Genomic DNA, 13,230 nt, shown 5'->3' with positions numbered 1-13,230 from the left:
GGGCAGTCATTCCTGCTGAAACCAGATATACTGTCAAAGCGTCATGAATGGGGAGCTCTGGGTAGCTGTTCCCAGTCAACTAGAGGGGACACGGACAATGAAAGAGATTGTTTTCTCTGCCATAAACCGTGCTGCCTGGAAGCTCTGGGTCTAATGCAGCACTCTATACACTTAGGGTACTTAATAAATATCTTTGAAGGGTACTGAGTGGGGAGAATTAATGCAGAAAGACCACCAGAGAAGTGCCTTCAATGGCTTCCTCTTTCCAATGCCTGAGGCCCCAAGAACCTAATGAACAATGACTGCAGAGTCTTCTCATAGACAAGAGGAATTCCCCTCGCTCTGTCTCTGATCATTTCCTTCAAGCTTTTGCTCTCATAGATAATGCTCAGTATCTATTTTTTTTCGGACTTCTCCTCTATCTGAACCCTTAAAGTTGATTATTCATTTGGCCTGTCTATCCACAATTTGATAGAGCTTCTATTTTCTATTTTTCATCCCTGGACTAAAGCATCCTTAACTCTTTATAAATGAACATCTTAGTAAATTCTTTAGTCAGCCCTATTGTCAGCTTTACATCAGGAGAAGTATCCTTTACTAGTGGGAAATGAGGTAATGAACTGCCCCAGGAAGACATTTTTACATGTTAAATACAGGATTTGTCAGACTGCTTTATTGCCATAAAGATGAAAATTATGCTTTATGCATTAATATTACTTTTTTTTGGTCCATAACTCAACCTAGCTGAGGCTTTAGTGACATAATCTGGTCAGAGAAGTTCACCATGCACCTCTATGGAAGACAAAAAATGCACATTCAAGTTCCCCGGGAGCTACATAAAGGTTTGAAAACGGTCACAGTTCATACAGTAGCAATCGTTTCTTGTCACCAGCGGGAATTAGAATAGCATCCTATATTGTAAAAGATATTACAATTTTGATCGTTGTTATCTATGGCAATATGTTAGCATCCAAGTGGGGCTTTCCTGTTACAATCAACTTATTGACAATGAGTCTATGACAGGAAAAAAAAAGACAACAGAGAAAGAACAAGGGAAGTACTTAACTGTAACTTCAAATTGAATAACAAGGTTATTCTTATTCTGTTGTTGAATATGAAACCTGATGCCAATGCTTTTGTATTTCTACTTGCCATTTAGTATGGAGTAGAACTGGCAGAGGCAGTTGTCAATTGCTTGCTGAAATGAAATGGTACATTATGGTGGAAGAAAGCTACCACCTATGCCTCCTTCCAGTAGGTGTAATTATACCTCAATGATCCATGGCAGGATTAAGCAATATTTGTATTTTATACAAACAAAGTAGCTCTTCCTTGTCAGACAAGTTTTGACAAATAATAAAAAGGAAATAAAATATATTCTTTCTCAATATAACATTAAGAAACTTTGAATTAGATTTAATTTCCTAGATATGTCTCTGTGATAGTGTCTATATGCTATGTAAGAGACTAGATGTAGAAACCCTATGACAGTTGTTATCTGGGAAAACCAATGATTATGATCCATGTAACATTATTACTGTTACTATTGCTACTAACTGTACTTGTCACATGGGCAAGCTTTCCTCAATCTGTCTTTTCTGTTTGGAAACCCCATATCATGAGGCAGAGCTCAATTCTCACTCATCATTTTAATCTGCATCAAAATTTAAGAACATGTGGTCTGGGGTGAGTTCTAGGATTTAGGCTAGTAAAAAACCAAGCAAACAAAACTCCCAGGCTGGGTGGACAACCTGTAGATTAGCCCAGGGATTCTCTGCCCATGACTTTCCACCTAAGATCTTTACTTTGTTGTCTGTCTGTGACACAGATCTTTAAGTAGTTTCACTTCTTGAAGAATTTCCTCTCCTAAGCCCTCCAGGAAATTTAGCATTATTGGTTCAAATTGCCCCTAGCAATATTAATACATGTTATTTTAAAACTATTGCAGACAACCTTCTAGAGTTTACTCGATCCTTAGTAATGTTTTGTTTTCTTAGGATTCCATAATTATATCTTTCTATTTATTATTACTTTTTAATGGGAAACAACATTTATTAGTACAGGAGAGTCTAGATGCCTCCCCATTGACTCCAGAGAGGCTTATCTAACACCAAAAAAAAAAAATCTTCCCTCTCCAGAAACCAACCCACATCTCTAGGATTCATAAGGATGCCTTCTGGGTTGATATATAGCACCATAATGCAAAGCTAAATTCTAGAAGCAAAGATGAGTTTCAGATGGTTATCTTACTTATACCTGAAGTATGTACCAGGTAGGTTTCAGGAAGACTCCTTGAATTCTTTGTGCCAAATATATACACAGAAATGGACTTGTGGTGGTTATTATTATTGCCCAACAGGTGAATGGATAAAGAAGATGTGGTATATATACACAATGGGATACTATTTAGCCATAAAAAATAATGAAATAATGCCATTTGCAGCAACATGGATGGACTTGGAGGATATTATGCTAAGTGAAATAAGGCAGAAAGAGAAAGACAAATACTGTATGCTATCACTTATATGTGGAATCTAAAAAAGTAGTGAATATTTAAAAAAGGAAACAGACTCACAGATATAGAAAACAAACTAGCAGTTACCAGTGGGGAGAGGAAAGGGGGGATGAGTAAGGTAAGGGCAAGGGATTAAGAGGTACAAACTATTATGTATGAAATAAATAAGCTACAAGGATGTATCGTACAACACAGGGAATGTAGCCAATATTTTATAATAACTGTAAATGGAGTATAACCTTTGAAAATTGTGAATCGTTATGTTGTACACCTGTACCTTCTATAATATTGTACATCCACTATATCTCAGTTTTTTTTTTTTAAAAAAGAGTTAAACCCTGTCTTTGAGGCACTCATCCTCTGCTACTCGAGGTTCTATTGATTTGTCAATTACACTGATGCACACAGATCCCACAAACTCCCATCCCTACCACAACAGAAGACCCAGGCTGAACCAATCATTGTACTCCATCCTTGGTACAATCTTGGTCCAGGAGTGGACAGTGGACCCATGGAGAGATAATTAGTATCTTCCCCAAGATTCAGAAATTGGAAGAAAGAAGAAATCTTTCCACTAGATTAACTAAGGAAAATGTGAGTCTAGAGATATCTGTAGCCATCTTACCCATCACATGTAGAGCACCTCTATGCAGAATGCAGCCAAGTAAAACAAAGAGATGGGTGAGAGAGAAGGATTTGAGCCTCTGGACTCAGCATCTCAATTCATGTATTTCTCAGTTTATGAGGCAATAAATCCCCATTTTGTTTAAGCTAGTTCATTTTGAGTTGGGTTTCTATTACTTGTACCAGAAAGAGCCTTACTAATTCAATGACTTGCTAAGGAAATTGGCCAGTAGCCATGGATTTTACTTTGTGTTTTGAGTGAAATTAGCATACTTTCTGGATATATTTGATTGGAGTGGTATACAAGTTGAAAGCAACCAGAGTTGAAAATAACCAAGGCTGGGCATGAGATAGGACAAGTTCTTCCAAGGTGGCTGGTGCAGTCTTCCCAATAATAGAGCTCCTTTTGGGAAGGTAGCAAAACGAATTCTTTAGCAAAGTTATTTAGGAAGTATTAGTTTGAAACATATGAAACCTGCATATTTTAGGTCAGAAATTGTCAAATATTATCAATGTCACTTGATTCAACCTAATATAATTATTAAATAGAAGGAAGATGTTACCCTGAGTGTGCAAGACTATTATTTTTGTTCTTCATAAAAGCCTATATTGAAGTCTGGTGCATAATCTTGGAAGCACTGACACGCAAGTTGATTATATAGCTAGAAAACTGGCTTCATCTTTATGTACATATATAAAGTATCTAAGGAAAAAATCTATACATCCTTTTCTAAAAATAAATTTATTTATTATTTATTTTTTGGCTGCATTGGGTCTTTGTTGCTGCACGCGGCCCTCTCTAGTTGCGGTGAGCGGGGTCTACTCTTGATTGCGGTATGTGGGCTTCTCATTGCGGTGGCTTCTCTTGTTGAGGAGCTCAGGGTCTAGGTGTGCGGGCTTCAGTAGTTGTGGCTCGCGGGCTCTAGAGCACAGGCTCAGTAGTTGTAGCGCACGGGCTTAGCTGCTCTGCGGCATGTGGGATCTTCCTGGACCAGGGCTCGAATCCCTGTCCCCTGCATTGGCAGGCGGATTCTTAACCACTGCGCCACCAGGGAAGCCCAAAATTTATACATTCTTGTTAATCTAATGATTCTCTCAAACACAAGAGATTTTGAAAGATTTGACCAGCACTCTCAGCTTAGATCTTATCATTTAACCTCTACTACTATAAGAACCTTGGCTGAGAGTATTCTTATTTCATTCATTAAGTTAACAAATATTTATTAACCAAATGCAATGTAATAGGCTCTGTTCAATTGTATTCGACTTATAGCAATCAACCAAACGGACAAAATCTGTGCCTTCCTGGAACTTAAATTCTGGTGGGGAGAAACAGATAATAACTGAAAACTAAATTATATATTAGAAGTTCATAAGTACTATGGGCAATAATAATGCAGGAAACTGGGTAGGGAATGTGGTACAGTTTACCGTCTTATGTTGGTGGGATGGTCAGGGAAAATTTCACCAAGAACGTGTTATTTAGGCAAAGAATTGATGGTAATAAAAGAGCAAGTCATTTATCTATCTGAGGGAGGAGTGTTCTGACAGATGAAACCGGAAGTTCAAACTCCCTGAGGTACCTGTATGACTAGCATTTTCCAGGAACAGGAAAGAGGCCAGCATGGCTAGAACAGAGTGAGAGAGGAAAATCATAGGGAAGAACAGAGGTCAGAGAGCCCATTGGAAGCCATGTCTGTGGCTTGTAGCCATTACAAGGATAGAGTGTCCACTTTAAGTGAGATGGAAGCCCTCAGAGCATCTTGAGCAGTGGAGTGGCATGATATGACTTATATTATGACAGAATCACTCTGGCTAATGTGTTGAGGACAGCCTGAAAGTGGACAAGGTTGGAAGCAATTATGTGGTCTAGCAGTCATCCAGCTTAGAGATGATGGTGACTTGCACTAGGCTGGTGATGGTGGAGGTGGTGAGAAGTGATGGGCTTCTGGTCATAATTTGACTATGAAGCCATACACCGATGGTCTCAATTAATCTTCATCGGGCCAGTTCTTCCCTAATACTCAGTTGGGAAAACTGTCCCATCTGTGCAATCTGGTGACATTCTTGCTAGGCAAAAAGCAAAACAAAACATAACAAAGTAATAATCTTGCCGTTTCATCATTTTCCTCCAATTTTCTTCTTAGCTTAAGGGCATTGCTCTTCTGGCTGTCATCATTAATATCAGTTCCTGGCGCCATGCTCCATCATCAGAATAAAGAGACCAGGAAACCATTTGCTACAGAGTGGTCAAATATACTTGATCCTTTATGAGAAAACCATTTTCCTGGCATCACCCTATGAATCCTCACTAAATGCTAATTCAGTTAATTACAGTCCAGTTTTAAAGGCAAATGAAGGCATTTGATATGTTTCCAAATAGCTTCTTTGGATTCAGCAGGTGTAGGGGGAGAGGTCAGAATGATGAGAAGTACCGAATGAGGGATTCAAGGGGGATCGTCAAGGGAATTTTCTTCTGAACTGGACCTGTGGACTTGCTTCTCTTTGAACCATTTCAGGTGCTAATATGTTTTCAGAATCTTACACTCTACTTAAAACCACACTGTGTATTCAAAAGCATTTGCTCTGCACAATACAACCTCCCGGGTGTGTGTTTGACTGCTAATAAACTCCCACCCAAGGTGTGTATGTATTGGCAGACAGGCCCATACCCTGGGGTGTGTTACTGATTGCATAATTAGCCATCAATTATCACCAGTTCCATTTGCACCTGTTCCATTTGCAGATCTTTGGAATTTCAAGCTTGCCCAATTAGCATGTTCTGAACTTTCTCCCACTTGTGAGAAAGTGGGATCATACTCCCTCCTTTCAGGAACCTCTCCTTATGCAGGGGCTCCACAACAACCCTCTGAAAGGGGAGTATTTTAGTCAACCACTTTAGAGACATCGTGAAAATATTCATATGTCCAAAACAACAAAGTCCTAGCTATTTTTCGAGTTTGAAAGGGCTCTTGAGATCCTTTCCTTTTACTGATGAAGAAAGTCAGCCCTGAAAAGTGAACGTGACTTTCCCAACGTCAAGCCTGTTTCTACTCTGGCATGTGCTTAAAATTCACCTTTTACTTTGCGACGGAATTATTTTGGATCTGTGGAAATACGGGAATCAATGACACATTTCAAAATATCCCCTTCCCATTTCAGCTACAGCAATTGCTGATTTTACTAAGCTTAGAATAAATGTTCCCTCACATGAATGTCGCTGTGCTCTCCTGTTACTTTGAAAGCTTTGGGAGGCACAGCTCTATGACAATGTTGCAAATAATAACATAGGGCCTCTCTTGGGTCTTCTAACCCAAGGGGGACATTCACATCTTTCACTTTCACCCATGACTGGATGCAGTCTATAAAGACTGGTTGTCTATGAGTCTTCTCTCACTTGCCAAATAACAGTTTTTCAAGTTGCATTGTTAGATCAGGTGACCTTGATTGTCCCAAAGCCATAAGTGTTAACATAATTTTGGTGTAAATTGTACTAGAAGAAAAAGTTAAGTATAAATTATGCTCCTGACCTTTGTATCTTACTGCTTATAAAAATGAGGCTTCCAGGGCTTCCCTGGTGGCACAGTGGTTGAGAGTCCGCCTGCTGATGCAGGGGACACAGGTTCGTGCCCCGGTCCGGGAGGATCCCACATGTCACGGAGTGGCTGCGCCCGTGGGCCATGGCCGCTGAGTCTGCGCGTCCGGAGCCTGTGCTCTGCAACGGGAGAGGCCACAACAGTGAGAGGCCCGCGTACCGCAAAAAAAAAAAAAAAAAAAAAAAAAGGCTTCTGGACCTTTAAATTACAGACTTTGGTCCCCATTCAACTGTATGAGTCCTTAATAGCTGACCTATTTTGGCTTTTTCATAGACATAATTTAAAATGGTCCAGGCTTTGAAGGGTAAATCTGTAGGCAAAAGGCTTGGGAAAAAGCTATGACTGGTGACGCGGTTAACAATTTAACAGATATTCTTCCACATACCTTTTCCTGCATGAACTTCACTATAGTTAGTACGTTTGGTTCCAGTGATTACATTCTACAGGAACTTTTCATTTTTGAAAATTTTATCTTGTAGCAGAGTATGCATGAAGATTAACTCAATGAGGCTTAATATGATGGCTAAAATCTTAGCAATCTGATGGTTAAAGTGATGATATAATGACTAGAAAATTATACTAGTGTCAAGAAACCATCGTTCTGTCCAGATTCACCACTTATGAGCTGGTTTCCTGAATCAATGAGGAGTGCTGTTAACAACTTGAGTTTGGGGATGAGACTAACCTGTCACATACTCAGGGTGTGACCTTGGACCAGCTACTTAATCCTTTTAAGCCTTGTTGTCTTTATCTGTAACATGGGCAGTGATGTCTGTTTTGCAAAGCTCACTGTAAGGATTACATGATTTACAAAAATATCTCAGCACTTAGGAGTTTTAAATATTATAATCAGGAGATAGGAAAGGATGCACAGGACTGGATTCTGAGGATGCTAGATGAGAGTAGTGGAACCTCAAGTGAGATAAGGGAGAGTATGTCAATTTGAGAACACCCTGTCATGTTACACGATTTAACATCCATGCAAGGATCCTGGAATACTGTGGGGAAAAGCTGCTGGGGAAGCTCCCAGAAAGCCAAAACAAACACAGAAAAGTTACTCTATAAGAAATGTGCTTTAAGTTCCAGAAACCATGGCAGACATGAAAGGAAGGATTAAAGGGTCAAAGAAGTAGACATTCTACATATACTATGCAAAACAGAAAAACATACCAGATGATTATGTCCCATTGGGTACCCAGGGGATTCATCACTTACTAAAGTAATAAGGAAAGCAGCAGTGAAAGGGACACCAGCACGACTATGAAGTCGGGTGCGGGTGATATCTATAGGCCGCGTCTAATGACAGCAGTTCCTAATACAAAAATATGGGCTCAATGATAACAATGGGATGATAGGATTCTGAAAAAAAAAATAAGAGGTCACGTGGTAGTGCTTATCAGAAGCAAGGTGGTGGATATAATGCTCATAATGAGTGGCCAGGTTGCAGTGGCAGCGAAGGGATCCTGACCTGCAGAGAGCTATGGAGATAGCTAATATTGATAGAACACAGCAACTTTAGAGGCAAAATTGATGGGCAGCCAAAACATGTGATAGTCAACCTATACAGTAAATTAAAAATTAATCAAGAATGAATGCTCATGAATGTAAGGGTTTTCTTCCCTATCGAAACTCATTATCTCTTCCCCAATTTCCTGAGTGAGCCTATTTTCAGACCTCCAGAACCTAAGGACTAAAGAGGCCAGATCCCCAGAGCAAGGATGCTGCAATGCCAGGGCAAGTATACATGGAAACAATTATCCCATTATTTCTGCAAAGGGAAAATAACTCCTCTATGGATAAAAGTATCAGCTATTAGCCTTATGGGGATTCCCTTGTATGTTATCTTTTGCTTTTCCCTTGCTGCTTTCAATAATTTTTCTTTGTATTTAATTTTTGATAGTTTGATTAATATGTGTGTTGGCGTGTTTCTCCTTGGATTTTTCCTATATGGGACTCTCTGTGCTTCCTGGACTTGATTGACTATTTTATATCACATATTAGGGAAGTTTTCATCTATAATCTCTTCATGTATTTCCTCAGTCCCTTTCTTTTTCTCTTTTTCTTCTGAAACCCCTATAATTCGAATGTTGGTGTGTTTAATGTTGTCCCAGAGGTCTCTGAGACTGTCCTCAATCCTTTTCGTTCTTCTTCTTTATTCTGTTCTGTGGTAGTTATTTCTAGTATTTTATCTTCCAGGTCACTTATCCATTCTTCTGAATCAGTTATTCTGCTATTGATTCCTTCTAGGGAATTTTTAATGTCATTTATTGTGTTGTTCATCATTGTTTGGTCGCTCTTTAGTCCTTCTAGGTCCTTGTTAAAAGTTTCTTGTATTTTCTCCATTCTATTTCCAAGATTTTGGATCATCCTTACTATCATAACTCTGAATTCTTTTTCCGGTAGACTGCCTATTTCCTCTTCATTTGTTAGGTCTGGTGGGTTTTTATCTTGCTCCTTCATCTGCTGTGTGTTTCTTTGCCTTCTCATTTTGCTTAACTTACTGTGTTTGGGGTCTCCTTTTTGCAGGCTGCAAGTTCATGGTTCACGTTGTTTTTGGTGTCTGCCCCCAGTGGCTAAGGTTGGTTCAGTGGGTTGTGTAGGCTTCTTGGTGGAGGGGACTGGTGCCTGTGTTGCGGTGGATGAGGCTGGCTCTTGTCTTTCTTGGGGGCAGGACCATGTCTGGTGGTGTGTTTTGGGTTGTCTGTGAACTTATTATGATTTTAGCAGCCTCTCTGCTATTGGGTGGGGTTGTGTTCCTGTCTTGCTAGTTGTTTGGCATAGGGTGTCCAGCATTGTAGCTTGCTGGTTGTTGAGTGGAGCTGGGTCTTAGCATTGAGATGGAGATCTCTGGGAAAGCTTTCACTGTTTGATATTATGTAGAGCTGGGAGGTCTCTGCTGGACTAATGTCCTGAATTCAGCTCTCCCACCTCAGAGGCACAGGCCTGACACCTGACCGGAGCACCAAGACCCTGTCAGCCACATGGCTCAAAGAAAAGGTAGAAAAAAAAAGAAGGAAAGAAAAGAGAAATGAAAATATAATAAAATTAAGTTTTTAAAATAAAAAATAATAATAAAAAAGTAGTAAAAAAAGAAAAGAAAGAAAGAAAGAAGATAGCAAGCAAACTAAAAAACAAATCTACCAATGATAACAAGTGCTAAAAACTATACCAAAAAAAATGGACAGACAGAACCCTAGGACAAATTGTAAAAGGAAAGCTATACAGAGAAAATCACACAAAGAAGCATACACATACACACTCACAAAAAGCGAAACAGGGAAAAATATATATATAAAAGGAAGAGTGCAACCAAATCAATAAACAAATCTACCAATGATAATAAGCTCTAAATACTAAACTAAGATAAACATAATACCAGCAGCAAGTTAGATGCAGAAAGCAAACCTCAAGTCTACAGTTGCTCCCAAAGTCCACCACCTCCATTTTGGGATGATTCGTTGTCTATTCAGGTATTCCACAGATGCAGGGCACATCAAGTTGATTGTGGAGATTTAATCCGCTGCTTCTGAGGCTGCTGGGAGAGATTTCCCTTTCTCTTCTTTCTTTGCACAGCTCCTGGGGTTCAGCTTTGGATTTGGCCCTGCCTCTGCATGTAGGTTGCCTGAGGGCGTCTGTTCTCCACGCACACAGGACGGGGTTAAAGGAGCAGCTGATTAGGGGACTCTGGCTCACTCAAGCCAGCGGGAAGGAGTGGTACAGTATGAGGGGCAAGCCTCTGGCAGCAGAGGCTCGGGTGACTTTGCATGAGCCTGAGGTGCGCAGTGTTTTCTCCAGTGGAAGTTGTCCCTGGATCATGGGACCCTGGCAGTGGCGGGCTGCACAGGCTCCCAGAAGGGGAGGTGTGGATAGTGACCTGTGCTTGCACACAGCCTTCTTAGTGGCCGCAGCAGCAGCATTAGCATTTCATGCCCGTCTCTGCTGTCCGTGCTGATAGCCGTGGCCCGTGCCCATCTCTTGAGCTTGTTTAGGTGGTGCTCTGATCAGGAAATGTGATGCCTCCAGCTCTATTCTTTCTCAAGATTGCTTTGGCTATTTGGGGTCTTTTGTGGTTTCATACAAATTTTAGGGTTGTTTTTTCTATTTCTGTAAAAAATGCCATTGGAATTTTGGTAGGGATTGCATTGAATCTGTGGATCATTTTGTATAGTGTGGACATTTTAACAAAGTTAATTCTTCCTATCCATGAGCACAGAATATATTTTCACTTATTTGTGTCTTCCCATTCTTTCATCAAATTTTTATAGTTTTGGTGTCCTGATCTTTCACCTTCTTGGTTAAATTTATTCCTATATATTTTATTCTTTTTGATGCCATTATAAATAGAATTGTTTTCTTAATTTCTTTTTCTGATAGTTTTTTGTTAGTGTATAGAAATGTAAGTGATTTTTGTATTTTAATTTTGTACCCTGAGGTTTTACTGAATTTTTTTATTAGGTCCAACAGTGTTTTTGGTGGAGTCTTATAGTTTTCTGTATATAATATCATGCCTTCTGCAAATAGAGACAATTAAAATTTTACTTTCCAGTTTGGATGTCTTTTCTTTCTTTTTCTTGCCTAATTACCCTGGCTAGGGCTTCAAGTACTATGTTGAATAAAGTGGTGATAATGGGCATCCTTGTCTTATTTCTGATCTTAGAAGGAAAAGTTTCATCTTTTTGCCATTCAGTATGATGTGAGCTATGGGCTTATAATATAGAGCCTTTATTATGTTGAGGTATGTATCCTCTATACTAAGTTTCTTGACAGCTTTTATCATGAAAGGGTTTTGAATTTTGTCAAATGCTTTTCTGTATCATTGAGATAATCATATGATTTTTTCCCTTCCTTTTGTTAATGTGGTATGTCACCTTTGATTGATTTGCAGATGTTGAACTATCCTTGCATCCCTGTAATAAATCCCATTTCATCTTGGTGTATGACCCTTTAATGTATTGTTGAATTCAGTTTGTTAATATTCTGTTGAGGATTTTTGCATCTATGTTCATCAGTGATATTGACCTATAATTTTTTTCTCACAGTGTCTTATCTGGCTTTGGTGTCAAGGGAATGCTTGTCTTATAAAATGCGTTTGGAAGTGTTCGTTACTCTTCTATTTTTTTTGGAAGAGTTTGAGGATTGGTATTAATTCTTCTGTAAATCTTTGGAAGAATTCACCAGTGATGCCTTCTGGTCCTGGATTTTCCTTGTTGGGAGGTTTTCGATAAATTATTTAATCTCCTTACTACTAATTGGTCTGCTCAGATATTCTGTTTCTTCATGATTCAGTCTTGGTAGGTTGTATGTTTCTGGAATGTATCTCTTTTTTCTCGGCTATCCAGTTTGTTGGCATGTAAGTGTTCATAGTAATCTCATGATCCTTTGTATTTCTGTGGTATCATGTGTTGTGTCTCCTATCTCATTTCTGATTTTATTTATTTCAGTCCTTGATACTAACATTATAAAATTGTGGAATTCCAACTTACACCAACCCTAATAAAAATGTGATATGTCATGTACTAGCATCATTGCAATTTTATGTGTGACAAATGGCAATTTATATGAAATTTATGAGCTTATTTCCTCATATACCTAAGCAGTGGTTAATTCATCAAGGGAGTTGTAGCTGAGGACTCAGGCCCTCCTGGGTCAGCCTTGATTATATGCATAGCTGCATTCCTAGCCCAGGTGCCACTGTTCAGAGACTTTATTAGGGGCCTTAACTGAGGCACTTTCCAGGTGCCTTGGAAAAGACCTAATGATTTTGGGGCCTTGCCTGAGGCACTTTTCTCCACCTTGACTCAGTACTTTTCCATTTTCAGTCCTTCCCTATTCTCCAAGGCCCTGGGTTCATAAAGAGGCAGGAACCCTTAGTTTACAGCGCCTTAGCAGTGAGACAATCCCCCTGTGTATCCCTCATGTCATCTGACGCTCACCTGGTGCCATTCTGTGAGGGGAAAATGGAAAACTGAGGAGCTGGTGCCTCTTTCTACTTCTTGCTTGTACTGTCATAGTAAGTGAACAGAGATTTGGTTGTTCCTTTCAGTTTGGCTCATTGTCCTAATTGAATACCTTGATATGTGGCAACTTGACAATATTTTTGTGTGCGTGTATGTGTATAAAAATGTTGTAGTCATCATTCATAATGGTAAAATCTTGGAATCTTTCCATTTAAGATAAATAATAAGACAAAGATCTGTGCTACCAACACTTCTATCAAACGAATTACTGGTGCAATTAGGCAAGAAGTTAAAATAAAGCATATAAAAGTGGAAGTGGAAGATGATATGATTGTGTATTTAGAAAATGCAAAAAAATTGCATAGGAACTATTAGAATTAATAAGTGAATTTATCATGTTTACTATATATAAAGTCAGTATGTGAAAGTTTGTCTTGGTTCTATATACTTACAACAAATGATTTAAAAATGAAATTTAGGCAAGAAATACAATTTATAATAGCATCAAAAATATCAAACACTTAGAAATAACTCTAAA

Source organism: Phocoena sinus, chromosome X (genome assembly GCF_008692025.1).
Source record: "Phocoena sinus isolate mPhoSin1 chromosome X, mPhoSin1.pri, whole genome shotgun sequence".
Taxonomy (NCBI): Eukaryota; Metazoa; Chordata; class Mammalia; order Artiodactyla; family Phocoenidae; genus Phocoena; species Phocoena sinus.
The sequence above is the reverse complement of the archived record's forward strand: the minus strand, read 5'-3'. Positions refer to the sequence as shown.